The sequence below is a fragment of the Bidens hawaiensis genome, unplaced genomic scaffold (genome assembly GCF_021521415.1).
Source record: "Bidens hawaiensis isolate Kalapana, Puna unplaced genomic scaffold, B.hawaiensis_p1.1 tig00014424_1, whole genome shotgun sequence".
In the NCBI taxonomy this organism is placed as follows: Eukaryota; Viridiplantae; Streptophyta; class Magnoliopsida; order Asterales; family Asteraceae; genus Bidens; species Bidens hawaiensis.
In genome coordinates this window covers 558,821-577,881 of record NW_027492254.1, presented here as the reverse complement: position 1 = coordinate 577,881, position 19,061 = coordinate 558,821, and positions in this window count along the sequence as shown.

Here is a 19,061-nt window from a genome sequence, read left to right as displayed (position 1 = left end):
TTATTCATTGACTCCTTCCTTCTTCATGAGTGCTGAAAAAAACATGAACAACAACCAACTCAGCCAACCACCATTGTTGGTTCGTCGTCGACCACCAGGCTCCTTCGCAGTTGACTAGGCCAGCCACCAAGGACCAAGGTATGTTTTTTTTCTCCCGATGTTAGGAAAATTTCACGAATCATCGTTTAGTCGTTAGCTATTATGATATTTGATTTTAATAATATATTTCTCTATGTTTATTATTATAACATTAGGTGCCATTTAAAAAAAATTACATATATATTTTGTTACTCGTTAGAGCTATGAGCCTTCTTATTTCAGCTTGGCCGAGGCAATTAAATCCTCAGAGACGACTCTGTTGGCGATCACACGAGCCGCCCCATTTGTTGTGTTATGGATCCATTTGTACACTGTGTAATCCGTTCTGGAAGGCCCCGGTCCCAGTGCCCTACTTGAACGTTGTATTTACTCATAAACACAGTTCTAAATATTAGAGTTAATTAAACTTTTCGCGGAATAGATAAATGTCAACCATTCATTACATAAATCATAAAATTTAAACAATTATAAACTTGTCTTTGAGTTTAAACATCATAAAATAAGTTTTCAGATGCCAACTTTTTTATAAATTTGTCATGTGTCCCTCCTTCAAGCCAACTGTCTCATCCTACTCACCTGCGTGCATACTAAAAGTCAGCTACGCTGAGTGAATTCTAGTTAATCAGGCAACATACATCCATACACTTACTTTCATATACGCATCCGAATGTAGATATATACTTTACATGTTACTATTCTTTCGTACATACATACATTCTTACATACTATCATAATTTCATACTTTCATACTACATGCATAACTATCTTTACCATCTCAAATATTAGTAGAGTCTGCTCCATTTCTTCTCTATCTCAAATATTATTAGGATCTGGTCCCTCCTGTCTCAAATTTGATTAGGGTCTGGTCCCTTCTATCTCAGATATTATTAGGGCCTGGTCTCTTTTTTCCATACAACCATACATAGGTTTCTTTACATACACATTTCATTGTATACTTTCGTACATGCTCTTAACCTTTTACCCATATCGTTCATACACATTCACATATCATACAATTACCACTTAAGGTAAGTGTATTAACTATCCACATTGAGTATGCACACAGCCCTGAAAACATAACAATGAAATAGGGCTAGAAACTCACCTGGATCATGTTTTTTTCGAGTTATAGTAATGCGCCTTTTTAGCTGTGCACGACTAACTGTATAATAACTGCAAGTATCAATCAACTAGCTCTAACTATGTCATACTTCTAAGTTAGTGCAACCCCTAACTACGGAGGTCCGGGGGCAACGACCCTGGCAGCAGGGTTCTAGGGGCGGCAGCCCCTAGCAGGGTCCAAGGGGCAGAGCCCCTGGCTGGGGTCGAGCTTATTCGCTATGAAAAAAATTATTTTCATAAACTGGCTTAACACAAATTTCATTGGAATTCTTAAATTATTATATTATTTGCTAACTCATTCGTTATGACGAATGGGTTCTGGTTAAGCATCAATCGCTATCATATTCGCTATGACGAATGACTTCATTCGTTATAACGAATGGTCTGATTCGTTATGAAAGCTTCCTTTAAGTATGTATCATTCGTTACACCATTTTCTATGACGAATGGTCCCATTCGTTGTCTCCTCATGGCGAGTGAACGGATGACAAATAAATAAGGTCATTCATGACTCCTATAAGGCGAATGAGGGCTCATTCGTTACACATGCAACCTCATTCGTTATGATTGCTTAACGAATGACCAGCGATTCGTTCAATCATGACGAATGAGCATCGGCCTTATCCAGATTTTTGACTCTGGTGTCAAAGTCAAAATCGATAAGAACAATACACACCAGATTCTCAATTAAGCCTCAAATCTTGATGAAATAACACGAATTTGGTATCATTAGGATCGCATACCCAGTGCCTACAAACCCCAATCATCCAAACATCAAAACATTTCGTTTAACTGTTGTGTTTGATCTCTCTCTCTCTCTCTCTCTCTCTCTCTCTCTCTCTCTATATATATATATATATATATATATATATATATATATATATATATATATATGTGTGTGTGTGTGCGGCTTATTATTTGATTAATTAACCCATTAAACGTTAACGAATTTCAACGAGAATCGTTGTGTCCATTTATGTATAGATCTAGGATCATTAAACGAGCTGTACAAATTTTCGTTATAGAACGTATCTTAAACGAATCGGTTTACACACGCGATCTAGTCTTGATATCGGTTTTGGCTCTTTACGATGCTCTAACACTATCAAGCTCGGGTTCTCACCTTCGGATCTTGGTTCGGGATAAACGAGGGTGTTTGTGTGTGTTTTTGAAGGTGTAGGCTATGGTGTAGAGATAGATGAAAAATGAAAAGAATTAGGGTTTAAGGGGTATTTATACTCCCTTAAGCCCATGGACCTAAGGCTCATTATCACCCCTTATACCTTTTTATAAGTTCCAAGCCCACCCTCTAATAGTTTATTTATCTAAAATGATACACGACACATTATTGAATAAACGAAATTTATTTTATTGTTATTATCGAAAGTAGGATGTTACACGTTCCAAGCTATCGAGTTTGTTTGTACTTTAACCTACAAGTCTGAATGTACATATATATACGTGTGTGAATGTAATAAACATATTCACTAGTTATATGTAACTATTCATTAGTTATACATGTGAATGTAATAAACATATTCACTAGTTATTATGTAACTATTTATACTATGGGCTAATTTAGCAAGCTGTCAGCAGAGTTACTTGAAAAAATATAAATACAATTTATGTGATTGTTTGTTTTTATGTATTTTACGTACTTAAAATTCTTACTATGAAGTCTCAATTTACATGATAAACTACCCGTGATCTTTTAAGTAATAATTATATTTTATCATGGTTTCTTGAAAATGCACAAACAGGTTTGGGTCTAAGTCTGTTTTAGGGACCTAGGCCCAATCAAAAATAGATGTATATTAAATTAGTATAAACTGGTTTCTGGGCCCAAGCCGATTTGGGTTCAATCAAACACGGTCAAGACTGGGTTCTGGCCCAAACTGGTTCAGATTGAAACCACTTTATAAAGGGAAAATGACCGGTTCGGTCTGAAACCAGGTTGGCTCGTTTTTAACTGATTTCCATGGAGTTCTCAAACAAATTTCAACCTAATGGTTTGATTCTCGAATCGAATTAACAAACATATTCAAGTTTTTAATAATTTTTATTTTTCACCTCTACCGGTCTATGCCTAAGTCCCGAGAGTCGCCATATACCAGAACAAGGCTTGGTTGGTTTGAAAGTTGCGTTCAGTCTAAATATGGTGGATAGCCCGGTCCAAATGAATAGTAGTGACAAGACTGGTTATGGCCTAATTAAGAACGGCCCTTTTCAAATTGAGACCTGGTTTCTATAGTTTTTATTTGGGGATTTGGGCTTGGGCCTTGGGGGTGCCTAAACGGCGTACACTTTTTTTTGAACGACCAACTAAGTAACGCCGGGTACTTCGTACGCGACCCACATTGGCTAAAGGTAGCCCGAGCCGGCCATTAGTCCGGACGGACGGAGCCCCTAGCGGTCCACCTATTGAGGGATTCATCGGATAAAACCCGACCCCCACGCCCGCCAAATGGCATGACAGCGAGGAGCCGGTAAAACCGGGTGAGATCAGGACTCGAACCCTGGCAAGTCAGGGTCATCCCTCATATCTCCCATATAAATTGGTGATAATGAGGTTTGAACCCCCTACCTCTCACTTGTGAAGTAAATGCTCTACTATTGAGCCACATTCAATTTATGTACACTCACTTGTGAAACGGTGTACACTTAGTCACGTTTATTCAAACGATTTCCAAAGTATAATATTTACACGAATTATAAAATTAAAATGCAAATACGTGTGTGAGAAGCGATCACAATTGCAAAAAAAATAAAGAAAATGGATTTTTGAGTTAGTCATGGAAGCAATCCATAAAAACACAAGAATGTAGGGATAACAATTGTCTTAACTAAAATTGAACGGTATTTAATTCAGCAAATCTGAAATTAAACAACAAAAACAAGCAAATAGCGGGAAACATATGTTCACAAGCAGAAGAGTAACTTATTATAGTTTATACTCACCTTCTTCCTCTTTAACTATTATCTATTCTTTTATTTTTGGTTTTTTATCTGTTAAAGGATTTAACTATAAGAACAATCTTTCGTAAAGTTAAAAACCAACTACGTATAAAATTCCATTTAAGTGAAAAGAACAATAAAATTAGTTATGGCTCTTATAATTATTTACGGCAATGGTTATTCACACACCCTTTTTGGATATTCACACACCCTCTTAACGCACATATTATCTCTTTATACACCATATAAAAGGTGTAACACATCTCTTATTTACTATACACACAAAAAGTAAGCTTTTAAGGTAAAATCCAAAAAAGAGACACCTAGCAATTCTAATATAAAACTACCACTTTTCTTATATTTTCTCGACAACTGATTTATTTTAACCTTTTTTGCACCCACTGGCTAATATTCCTGGATCCGCCCAGTATTATCATCAACACCAATTTATCTTAATTGACGGCTACCACCATAACTTACCCTTTTAAAATATGAAAGTTGTTAACACGTCCTATATTTCACTTCACGGTAATCTTTTTTAAGGGACCCACTTTTTATATTTTTACAACTTTACAGTTTACAATCACTCAGGGAGAACAATAGTTGCAATAAAGAAGCCTTGACTCAAAACAAATTGTTTAATAATGGGCTGCAACAATTAATACATGGACCATGGCTGATTAAATAACTCATTTGGGTTGGGCTAGAAGTAACAAAATAATTAATTCACAAAATCAACTTTTATACATTATAAAATCAGGAATTGAGTTTTAATATCATAAAAGTTGAATTCAACCACTCAAGTTATTGCATCTTGTTAGGCAAGAGTCTTCTCTATATCAATAGTTATTGTACTCTAAGCTATATTAAAGCATTAGGAGATTCTTTTCCAATTCAACCATAGGTTAAATCAAAACTTTCAAATTTGCTATTAATTTTGCTTTGTTATAGAAAGACCAAAATACAATTTTCTTCTCAATAATAATAATACTAATAATAATATTATCGTAATTATTACAAGACCAAAGAAGCTAAACAATCCAAAAACAAAGGATAAGATTCCACATGTTACCACTAGACTTTACTAATCTTGTTACTACTTTTAACTATTTTAGATCATATTAAAGACAAGTCTCTACCAATTAAATGAATGGCTCACAAGAGAGAGATATGAAGTTATTAAAAACATGTCAAACTTATTTATGTTTTAAAAATATAAATTCAGTAAATTTAATTTATGAAATTATGTGATGGGAAAAAACTAAAGGCACATGGAAGTAAGGAACCGAATAATTAGGCTACCTGAAGCATGTACACACATAGCTAACTGCTAAGGTCACTTTTGTTGCAACATATGAAAAAAAAGGCACCTATACTATAGACTTTATTTTTTTATATGCCTTTTTCTTTTTTCCTTTGTTAACCCACACTTTCAATTGTGACCACTAAGCAGTAGGCAACGGAGGATTAATTCCAAACAAGGGATATCATTCCTATGTATAATATTATTATTATTATTATTATTATTATTATTATTATTATTATTCAGTAATCAATGACATCAAAATAATATTCTTCTCGTATACATAGATATAGTATATAATAACTAGGGGTAACATCCGCTATCCTTCAACTTTTCGTCAGTAGTGTAATATTTTTTTATTTCTTTAGTGGTTTTCATATTTCGCTGCCCTTAAAAAAATATAACGTTACCCCTCTTTGTTTAAAGTCCAACCAAATTAAAAGTTAAAACCAGTTGAAACCCAACCAAAGTTTAAAGCCAACCAAATAAAACTATTGTTCGGTACTCCCTTATGTTTGGACGCTTGGTTTAAGCCAGACATCAACATTCACAAAACAAAGTTTCATACAGCCACCATCCACCCCACGTTGCCCCGACCCCCTGACGCCCTCCTTTAGTCACCGAACCTTCGCGCTACAACTAAGTAGCCAATAGCCGGTGACCCTTTAGTCCCTCTTCCACGGTTCGACTTCTACTTGTTCAATTTAGTTATTCTTCTATCTTTATCTAAAATTATAATTGTTTATGGGAAATTCAATATTTGAATAATTAATTATGATTTATTAGATATTTGAATAATGTAAACTGTAGTTGATTTGGGAATTAAGGTTTATATATAAATCAGAGTTTGTTAAGGATTTATGGTTTAATTTTTGATTCTTTGAAAATTAGGAAGCCTGAAAGATAAAACGACAAACTCTCTTATTAGTAATCTTTTTAAATAAAAATTTCAAGAAAATGATGTTATCGATCCAACACTAAGTTAAAAATTATTATTATGTGAAATACGGTAGAAAAAGAATTTAGTTATTGTATAAAATATGGTAAAAAAAATATATTCGTTTGCATTGCATGAAATATAGTAAAAAAAATTTGAACATTAACCCCGAGATTTTTGTCTATATCCGTCACTAACAACCCAAGTGGTTTGTTAGATTAGACAGAGATTTTGGATGATGCGCTTAGATTTTGAGGTTTTCGTCCATGCAATGATGATTAGAGAACCAAGTAACCATCGTATTCTTACGAGTATATTTTTTTCTAATCGTGATTCATCAGAAGTCGCATATAGACTTCACGCATGGGCTATTTTAACCCATATCAACTAATTAGTAGCATTAATCATATAAACCCAATGTTATTATAAAGCCAAAGTAACATTTAGAATTAAATCGAGCCGCACACTCTAACTCGTTTAATCTCTAATGTTATTTCCTCGATCGATAAGTTAATTCAATAATGCTAAAATTACCAACAATTGTATTTGTTTAGCCAGGTATAGGGTTATTTAATCAAAACTAACACATGTATATGAATTGTTTTAATGGTTACACAATTTAGGAGTTTAGGGTCCCAGAAAAAATATATAAATAAATAAGTCACGATTTAGTTCGATGGTTAAGAAAACGCTCACAATTGTTTAGCTAAATCAGGTTTTAAAGCACTACAATTATGTCAACTTGTATCACTCGGTATTGATTTGTGTGATTTCTAACAACTTTTTATGGAAACGTTGATTTCTATCAATTAACTTTGATGTGAACATATGTTTGAGATGTATCATTGGCGTTTGTATGGAGAGTGTGGTTTGGTATTGGCCGTCCTGAATCAATTTAGTTTTTTAAAATCAACTTTTAATCATCTTGAAGAAATATATACTTTAGTGCGTACCATGACCGTGTCTACTCTTTAAGCCCTCTTTACATAATAAAACAAAAACACATGTAACACAACTAATTATATGCTTTTAAAAGAGTAGAAGTGGAAAAAAAAAAGTGATAACTCTTGAATCAAATAGAACAATAAAGTAATCAAACATATTGATGGTCGACCATGTTGTTAAAGATAGGGCTGTGCAAATTTCTGGTAAACCCGAAAACCGGACCGAATACAAACCGAAACCGGACCATTATGTTGTAAACAGGTAGGCAGTCGGTTCCTAATTATTGTAGCAAAAGAGAAATCAAACCTATTGCTTTTATTTAAAAATAACACAAAATTATTACCTTTTGTTGAAAAGGTTAAATTATTACCTTCTTCACCAAAAATTATTACCTTTTGTCAACAGGTTACTCAGTTAAAAGTTTTGGTTTCCAAGAAAAATAATAATTCATCTCCATACCCTCTTCTATATTTTTTATAAATTCTATTGTCATTTTAAATTTACATCAACCACCCTTAACCCATCTTCATCTCATACCCTATGTTCTTAGTTCAAGTACGCCACTAGTTGGCTCCACATCTTCATCTTCTTCACCAAACAATTTGTTCTCGGTTTTATACTCGTACCCGAATCTGACAAAAAGCAAAGTTTGAATAATTAACGAAGCTTTAAGGGTGATTTCTGCAATAAAGCAAAGTTTGGTGTGACTTTTGATTTAAGGGAATCTTGATGGACTTGTATTGATTCTCAGTCTCCTATTTAAGCGTGAGCACTGAGCATACATACATACACACACCAATCTCATATAACTCTCTTTGTCTTCTTCCCAAAAACTTTGAAACAAACACAATATTATAACTAAAAACATCAACGCACACCTTACAACAAAACATAACCATGGCCAAATACTCATGCTGATCCTATTCATCATTGTAGTTGCGGGTATGCAACTCCGTTTGGTACTTTTATTATAAAATTATAGCTTTGCATTTTATGGTTTTAACAAATAATAATATTGTTTATTTGTTTGTTTGTCAGTTGTTTTTGCACGTGTAAACGGATGCTCGGTGGTTTTGGAAAGCAAAAATTGTAACAGTTACAAATGTGGAAAAACTTGTTTTGATGTTTATAAGGGCTTCGGAAGATGCGAGTATGAAAATCTTCCGTATGAACATTTTGCTTGCTATTGTACTTATAACTCATGCTGATCAGCTTGGTGATTATTTAAATAATTTACTGATCATCAAAATCGTTCCTCTTGAAAATAGCATATGCTTATGAATTACCCTATAACCTTTTCATCTAATGCACATTTCGTGCAATTATAACTTTCTTAAAGCATTCCAAACCCATTCCTAAAAATCAACCCATGTGACACCTTATTAGTTCATGATACTTTTTCAGTTTCGTTAACATATAGATATAGCGAGGGCGACTCAACGTCAATTTTGTTTTTTAGTTTGTTTTAACTTCGGTACCATAACGAACATGATGAAACCGACTGAACTCGCGTAGACTCACCATCTCAATTAAGTTTAGTGTCTGATGCCACCCCATTAATCCACCTTAATTTATATATATTTTATGGTTTTTTTAGCTCCAAAACCGTAACGAACGTACCTGAAACTGACCCAATTTGTGTCGAGTTAGTGCCTCAATGCTCGGGACCGACAATTTTTGGGTTTTACCACCGCCTGGGTTTACCGGCCAAATAAGCGTCGATTTAAATATTTTATATTTTATATGTTAATCTGATGAATTTGTTTGTTGGATTTTAATGTTCATGTTTTACTAGCGGTGACTATATTATAACGAACGTAACTGATACTGACAGAATTTACGTCACTAACCGTCGTAACGCACATATTTTATCAACGCTTGGGTTTTACCAACATCCGAGTTTCAATGTTGGGGTTTTACCAACTGCGTTGAGCCAGGTAAAAGCTAGTTAAATTAAAGAAGATGAAATGAAGGGAAAATAATAAAATGATTTAAAATGTTAAAGTGTGCCGAAACAAAATAAAGAGGGATGCATGTGATAAGAAGAATCGGTCCATTTTAGGAATTAAGATTTTTCTAAACAACTTCCTTTCTTTATCATCAATCCATCAATTGAGTTACGTTTTTTGATGGTCGGCCACATGATTTCAACATCCCACTTGTTGTTTTGTGTTTTAATTAATACTAGTTTATAAATTAGAGTCACGCCATTCATTTAGATTTTAATTTCACCATGATGTTACACTAACTAAAGCTTACATTTACTTGAATGATCATTTGTAAGGAGAGAACATATTTATTCAACTTTTAAATTGGTTAACAAGGCGATCGCTTTAATTAAAAAGTTTAATTATGTTAATCTATACACAACCTATTTAACTAAACATACCAATCATGTCAATTGAGACTTGTTTATTAGGGTAAGCATAAAACCCTAAAATCTAATTATTTTGTGTTATTTTTTAGGGCCTATAACAATTTAAAAATTCATAACTTTCACCTCGTTTTATGTAATTGTTGAAGTAATCATTAACAGCATTCTCAACTCATTCTTTAAAGTTGTCAAACCCATATTATTTAGGGTAAATTTTAAAAAAAAACCATCAAAATCACCTCTCTAATCCATTCCCTATTATATGGATGAGTTATATGGCAACTAAAGTAAATCCCTAAATATAGGGACTCATTCTTTATCCATACCATATAATATATCATATATCTACCAATCATCATTTACTATATAATAAGACATAAGAGAAAAAAAATAATAAAGAATTAATTTATGGATATGAATAGGAATAGAATGTGGAAGAATTTTAAAAAATAACAGATAAATTTATAGAATGGTGTTTTTTAGCTAAATTATAGGGAAAATATATGAAATGGGATGTGAATGCTCTAAAGCAAAGTAGCATTCATTCTCGTGATGTTGTACTGTTCTATTAAGTTTGAACAAAAGGAGAAAGAAAAATCAATCACTAAAGAGATAGATATCGATTAATAGAAAGAAATCATACACTTTTACCAGCCTAAAATATTTCAAGAAATACGTATAATTTCATCGAATTACCTTCAACTTTTTGTTAAATAAATTAATGTTGAGGTCATTCATGTAAAGGGGTGATTAATAACAAAAAAAAAATTCATAATGCATGTGCTAAAAACCCTTATGTAAAGAGTAAAGTGTCATTTTTGTTTTTGTAGTTTGGCAAATAATACGAATTTTGTTTAACAGGGTTTATTTTTTGTATATGGACCTTTCACGTTTCCCAGTTTTTACCATTACATCCAAATCACTAACTCCGTTAAATTTAATTGTTAAGTCAGGGGTAAACATGTCTTTACACCCTTTCTTTATTATGATACTTATTTTAGTAAATTGCAGTTTTCGTCCCTCTGGTTTGTCCAAATCAGTAGTTTTAGCCTAGTAGTTTCAAATTTGCAATTTTCTTCGCTATGGTTTCATTTCACTTACAAATAAACCCAAATTCACTAATCTTATAAAGTCTGATCGTTAAACCCATCAGTGTGCCCTTCACATGCGGGACAGTTTTGTTCATTTTTTTTTCCTTTTTCTCCAAATACGCCCCCAAACCTCTCACGTGAGGGGGCTTACGAATTATGACTGCTGTTTATTTAAGGAGAAAAACAACAAAATTGGTTGTCACGTGAGGGGCTCGCAAATGGGTTAACGACCAAACTTAATGAGGTTAATAAATTCGGGTTTAATTGCAAGTGAAATGAAACTACAAGTACGAAAATTGTAAACTTGAAACTATTTGACTGAAACCGCAGATTTGGACAAACCACAAGGTCGAAAACCGCAATTAACTGAAATAAGTATTATATTAAAGAAAAAGTGAAAAAACATGTTTACCCCCGACTTAATGATTAAATTTAAAGGAGTTAGTGATTTGGATGTAATTGGCAAAAACTGGAAACGTGGAGGGTCCATATGCAAAAAGTAAAATTTTTGAACTAAATTCGCATAATTTGTTAAATCACAATAAGGAAAATGACATTTTTCTCCTATTTAAATAACTAAAATGTCTGAAATAGCCAAAAAGTTAAAAAATAAATTAATTAAAACAATGGTAAGAACATTAAAATATTGGCAAAGTTAATGATTAAATTTAAAGGAGTTAGTGATTTTGATGTAATTGGCAAGAACTGGAAACATGGAGGGGGTCCATATGCAAAAAGTAAAATTTTTGAACTAAATTCGCATAATTTGTTAAATCACAATAAGGAAAATGACATTTTTCTCCTATTTAAATAACTAAAATGTCTGAAATAGCCAAAAAGTTAAAAAATAAATTAATTAAAACAATGGTAAGAACATTAAAATATTGGCAAAGTTGGACAACACCACCACTCCTCCGATGATGGGATATAACATTAAGCAAACAAACCCTTTTCTTTTCTTTTTCTTTTTTTTTTTACAATTAAAAGAGAGAATCATGATATCACCTGTCATTTTAAAATTATCGTAACTCCCTCCTTAAAAGCAGGAGTTTCTGTACTTCCAAATCAACCAAACTGTAAAGTAAATTATAGCTAACTTTATTCTTTTTCCTTTTATGTTAAACAATTTGAAAAAGTCCGGCTTATTTAGATGGTCAAGAGGGAAAGTGCACTCCATCTACACACAGGGCCAGCTATAAGGTGTGGTCGGGTAGTCGACGGCCATAGGCCCGACGCCCCTCAATGCCCGAGATTTTATTTTTAAATATATGTATTTTTATTAAAACAATATGTATATTTAGTAGAGGTGTCAATGTGAGTGGGTTGGGTTGTATTTGAGTGATGAGTTAGAATGATTATGGGTCAGGATGGATATGGGGTCATGATGAATTTTTAAAATAGAAGATCAGGATGGGTATGAGCCAAGATGGGTAAAGTTAACCCATCTTGACCCAAGTGAAGGTTAAAATACAAAACGTTTCGAAAAAATATTCAAAAAAATTATTAAAAAAATAATAACTCAAAATATAAATAAAAAACGCAAAATGTAAAATAACTAAAATGTTTCCCCCGTCATCCTCGTTCATTAAAAAAAACCGGTTTTGTACCGGTTCATGTTTGATTTTTTCGGGTTTTTTTTCAGTTCAGTTTTGCTTTTTTTTTCTTTTTAGTTGGTTTCGGTAACTGTTTGATTTCAATGATTTCGGTTTTGATTTCTCGGTTTCTATTCGGTTTCGTAGGTTTGGTTTAAAATAAAATTGGATGGAGCTTGTTTTAGTCCATTATAACCCATAACAAAAGACATTAGCATTTCCCCAACCCATCTTGACCTCATTGGAAAAATCTTTTGATTCATCCTAACTCATTTCAATTTTAAAAATTATCCATATTGGCCCATAAAAACCCATTTGGGTTTGTTTTGCCACCCCTAATATTTAGTATTTAAACTCAATTACATAAGTATTAACTTGGTCTAGTGGTAAAGGGGTATTACTCCCAACCCAAATGTTATAGGTTCTACTCTCGTTTGAGACATGTTTAATCCTATTTTTATACAAATATTTTTTACATAACCCAATTATAACCAAATAAACCCCTATAAATTAATAGTTTAAACCCAACAAAAAACTATTTTTAGTTCATGCTCAAAACAATTTTCGCCTTCGGCCAAAATTTTTTATTTTGCTTTTTCGGAGCCGACCTTGTACACACATTTGATATATTCATCTCTAAATCTCCAGAGATAACCCGCATCCAATCGAAGGAATAATTTTATATTAGGCATGGTAGAATCTTGCAACTTCAACTTTTGGTTCCTAACTTGAGACGTGATCGAGACAGAGAATTTATTTGGTATTAATTTCACGTTAGCTCACAGTACTATAGGATAATAAATGCTTATACAATTGTAGCTCGCACTCGCAGTACACAAGTTGAAAAATATGAAACAAAACGCGACAATAACATGACTTAAAAGAGTGTTGGGAGTACTTCTACATCAATGATTTTGACAATTCAATTCCTGATTTTATAAAATATATAAGTTATAAAAGTTGATTTTATTAAATACGTAAATTAAGATTAAAAAAACAAATTTTGAGCCATACAAGGACTAAAAAGCTCACGGGTTTTTTGACGAGCCCATTTATAATTATGACTTAAAAGATTTTCATTCAGGCGTCAGGCCCACACTTCTCTTAATCGTATCATGCTCGGCCTAAACGCCAATATTTTATAACCCACCCACCACAATTATGTTCATTTGATGATTCTACCACCATCAGTCATTCGTATTGCAGGCACGATACCAATATTCATACTCATATCCACTACAAGGGGTGTCGTTATTACCCGAATCCAAATACCGTCCCCAGCCCGAATTAACCCAAACCCGTCTAAGATGGGACCTGAACAACAAAAACCCGTTTAAGATGAAACCAAAACCCGAAGGTAGTGTTTCGGTAATTGGGTTAAAAAATTTAACTATATTAACCCGAATATACATTTTAAAAAATGCAAATTATATATATACTTACATTAAAAAAAGTTCACGGTTCCACTTTCACCAAATTTAGTAGATGCCATCTGCCACCGAGTTATGTGAAGGGTAGATTGGGTATTTAAACACCCAACAAAATATTCTTTATAGTACACAATGGGCCCGGTGTTTAAATGATGTTTTATGTTTTTAAGGAAGGCTTTGAAAGGTAGACAAAGACCCCTTTCTATTTACAGAAAATCTTTGTCTCACTCGTTAAAAAGATACTGAATTATATACATATTAATTAGCAGATTTGTTTGTGAGATAAGAATACTATTCATTTTTAGTACAAGATGTGCTGCATGTGGTACAATAACTTAATGCAGCTTAAAAATAGAAAAGAATATGAATACCATTGGTGTAAGTAATCATACATGTTCTTACATTAATATTGTTGTTTATGTTGATGAAAAGTATTGCCTATGATTTTAATGATAGTTTGAGCTTAAAAAGAGTGTTAACTAGGGTCTAGGTGATGACATGAGTTTGTGGTATAATATCTAAATTCCATCACACACACAATCACAATGGTATCTTCAACTTTAATTACTTTTTAGCATATAAATTAATAAATATACAGAAACACATGTACACCAAGTTATCGATCACTAAGCTTTAGAGTAGCATCAATTCACTTACGATGGTGTGCCCCGTGGTTAGAAGTTTATATCATGGAAAAGGCTTGGCATGTCTTGTTCAAATCAAAGGCCATGTTTGCATTTAATTATTGAAAATCTTTTTCATCTAATGTGCATACCATTCAATTATAACTTCCTTAGAGTAGCATATTGTGCGATGTAAAAGGCAATGAGGTTAGAATGGTGTAAAATACACATTAAATAAAAGAAAAAGAAAGGTAGGGATATTAAATTGTGTAGAACGCAAAAGTGTGCAAAATAAAATAAAAACAAAACAAAGTCCGATGTGACGAGGGAATAATATGTTCAAGTTAGATTGTGCCGAAAACCGGCCCGAAAAAGGACCGAAACCGGACCGTATACTAGTATATTAATCACATATCGGTTATTAATTTAAGTGTCTTCGGTGCTCAGGTCGGTCTCGGGTTTTAACCCGATAGGACCGAAAAGGTGAAATTTTAAAATTATACAAACTTGATAATGACTTTTCACATGGCTAGTTGATAGAATGACAGCTACAAATGTTCATTATTTCATAGACTTTAATTTTCTTCTCTTTCAAACACTATAATAAAAATCCATCACATGATATCTTCACATTCTTCAATCTTATATCCACCACATAACACTTAAATTCTTTACCTTCTTTGTAACTTATGATGAAGAACCAGAAGAGACGATTTCTTCACCATCTTTAACTTAAACCTCTCCAAAACGACAAAACCAGAAAGAAGAGATGATATGGCTCAGTTTGGATCATCGGCAGAGTTGATGTACCTGGACTAGGATGAAGACGTTTACAAAACACGACATCAACCAAGTTCTATAAAATTAGCATCAACGTACTGGTACATCCATAACTCCCGTCTCTCCTATTTCTTCACCATCTTTAACTCTCCTATATCACTTCATCTACTCCTCAATGTGCCGTGATATATAAAACCAATCGGTCTCCGTCATCTTCACCTTACCAGATTGACCAAACCGAAACCCGAATGTATCAACAGGTCCAGTCATCGGTTCGAATTTTAGTGTCTTTTTCGGTTTCGGGTCGGTCCGGTTAGTCTCTTATGCACATGAGAGAAGAACTTTTCATTTTAGGAAGGTTGGTAACATTTCTTGTCCAAAGACCAGAAAAGTGTTTCTTTATCCATCAATTAAGATAAGCTGTACTTGATGGTCGGCCATGCTGTTAAATATGTGATGTGGCCACCATCAAAAGAAAAATTAATGCATTCACCAACACCAAACAAAAAGAAAAAGGGAGGAGTTTAGTTATCTAAGATTCTAAAGTGATAAGTCATGGTTTAGTTATTAAGTTATATCCTATGACTGTATAACTAAATTGCAAATGTTTGGAAGCCAACTAATTACCTAGTTATACTTTATAAATTACACCTAACAAGGTTTAGCTATTAAGTTAAGAATCAAGAATAAAAACAAAATCTAAATTCATTAAGTGAACCAACTAGACTAAACAAGTTAACAAAAGCATTCTCGACCCGTTCCTTATCCCTATCTCTATAAATTACACCTAGCCAGGGCATTTGTGGGTTTCCGTTTGTGGTTCCGAACTACATGCCCGGGATCACACCTTTGATACCACCCAGTGGAGTGGCAATGGTGGATGCGATGACAAGTGTGATTGAGCTCGTGACGAATCCGATGAAGGTCGGCTGGTACGTGGGTGATAACCCCTTGGCTCCATCTAGGCCAAATAGTTGGATTGTATAAGATTTTGAGTGTTACCAAAAGCAAAGATTTTTTATCAATTACCAAACTAATTATGAAACACCAAAAGTATACAAATAAGCAATCTAAAACGAGGTAACCAATTTATATATATTATATTATTATTAAAATTATTCATAGGTTCGTCAACATGGGTAATCACAAACACAAATGTCCTTGCCTAAGAGTTCAGCGTATACACATTTTGCTTCGCCCTTAAAATGTTCAACGCATTCTTTTCCACAAACCTCAAGGTTACATTCATGAGTGTCCATTATTCTTTCGCATATTTGCTGCGTATCCAACACCACTTCGCATCCATGAGCATATGAAGATGCAACTGAAAAACAAACGCACTAATAGTTATTTAATAGAAACATAAAATACATAGGCTATTGATATTATTGTCCTAATTTAGTTAAACGATACATCTTCTAATGTACGACATTATTTATAATGACAGTACCAAACGAACTATAACAGACCTGCAATAAGAATATATAGTAGGAACACGCGAGAGTACGTAGACATGGCCATCAAGGAAATTAAAGAGAAAAGATATAGATGCAAATATTAAATATGAATTGTTGTCTTATTTTATAGACATAAAGATCATGGGTGACCCAAGAATGGCCCTTACCTTTTACTTTATTTCAATATGAACCTAGAAAGGTTAAAACCAACAAACGGTCTAATGTTTGTAAAGTTTATTACATGACTTTTGTTCACAAACTAACGTTTGAAACTTTTATGCTAGCGTTAGTGAAAGGATTTAAGTTCCGTCTTTTGTAAATTGGATAGGATTAAAATACTAGCTCACAAATTCATAATCGAAACTAGGTACTAGAAACTATCTTCGTATATTGAATCGAACGTTTATTTATTTATTTATATTTATATTAACATCTAGCAAATAGAACTCAATATTTTACTAGGGTTCTATCTTAATATTTACATTAAATTGCTTACGAGTTTACGTTCTTAGTAATATGAACATTTTAGCCTACTTAAATGATAATTTATCGTGTTAGCCCAACTATACTAGTGAATCCTCGTGCAGCTGCAGTAGGACACACCCTTGTCAAACAAGAAATTGTACATTCATATGAAATTAAGCCTTCTCTCAAAAACTCAATTACACCAATTATTAATATTATTAGTGTTATTCGTATTAACTAGTAAACAAGGTTAAGTGTTTCGTGGTAGGTTAATGTGAATAAAGAATCATATGAAGTTGTAGCGGCTCCATTTTAAGTATCAAAATGCACATGTTAATTCGCTGGTGTAAAAAAATCGAAGAGATAAGAAAAAGGAGGGAAAAGAAAAGAAAATAACTTCACATATGTCATTTATAAACAAAAGATGAGAAAGTGAACATTCAAAATTCGTATTTGCTATCAGTGATATTTAAAATGTTATAAAAGAAAAAAAAAGTTATTACGAGTGAAATATTTGTCACAATGTGAATGTGTAAAAAAACATATAGGAAAACATAAGGTAAATGATAAATGTAGTCAAATACAATATATTAGTGTAATATACGTATAGAAAAGTTATTATACCAATTGAAAGGCATCGGCGTGTTGTGAAAACAATCGTACTTAAAAAGCTGATTAATATAAAACAAACATATGTTTACAAGTAACAAAGAAAAACTAACTTATACTCAACAAATTTACTCTTTAAATTTGTTTCTCTTAACTTTAGAAGCAATTTCTTAAAGTTAACAAAACCAACTACACATACAATTCCATTTTAAATGAAGAGAATAAGAATATACGTAAAATTAAGGAAAAGCGTAAAAATGAAAAGAAGAATAAAAATAACCACAAGCAAAGCTTGTTCATTTTCTATATATTGCAATCCATTCAAAACGAAAGAGTAGCCCTAAATAACTTTTTGAGATAAATGACACCGATCAGTTGTACAAATCAAATGATAAGGGATAAGACTGTGATAATAATATTGTGTTATAAACTATATAATTGTTTAAAACAAGCAATGGAAATGTTCGATATTGATTAATCCTCTTTTTGATTTTGGTAAACAACAGGAAGGGTATATGGTGGCTCTTCCCTCTAGCCACGAGATAGATTGTTGGAGTTATTGTAAACTTTAGTTTATTTTAACTTTTTGCGTGAAATTATAATAGGCTTAATAGCTTCAAGAGTTAATTACCCGATGGTCCTTGTGGTTTAGCTAAAGTAACGAATTTGGGGCCTAAGGTTTAGAGTAACGAGTTTTTGGTTTGTGGTTTCAGTTTTGTAACAAGCCCGGGGTCTAAAACTAACTTTCGTTAACTTTTCTGTTAGGTGTGTGTAAAATGACTATAATACTCTTATGAGAGGTAAAAAAACCAAGAAAAATAAATTTTTCGAAGTCAAGCGCCCTTTTTTCGACCGAAGCAGTGATCGCTCAAATCATAGTGGCCAATTATTTTTGCAAACCAATTATTGTTGCAATCGGGATTTTGACTGGAATTTTTTGTCGGCTGTCACAAAGTTAGCTATTGAATTTGCGACTGAACAATCCAGAGCGCGAGTGAACTTTCGACGGTTTGGGGACCTAACTCTTAGCGGCTTAACCATTATGCAACTAATTTTGTGACTAAAGTCGGGAACATGCCAATGTTTAACTGTCAAAAAATTATACGAGCATTTATTTTGCCGAATGATTTAGTTTGAAGTTAGCGTGCCACACATCAACCGAATATCTTGAAAAACTGAGGTAAACAACAAGACATAAAGCTGATGTTATATTTTCTTTAGCATTCAAGATATAAAGAAATTCTTTTACACACAAATCATAGGTATCTCAAGTCGATTG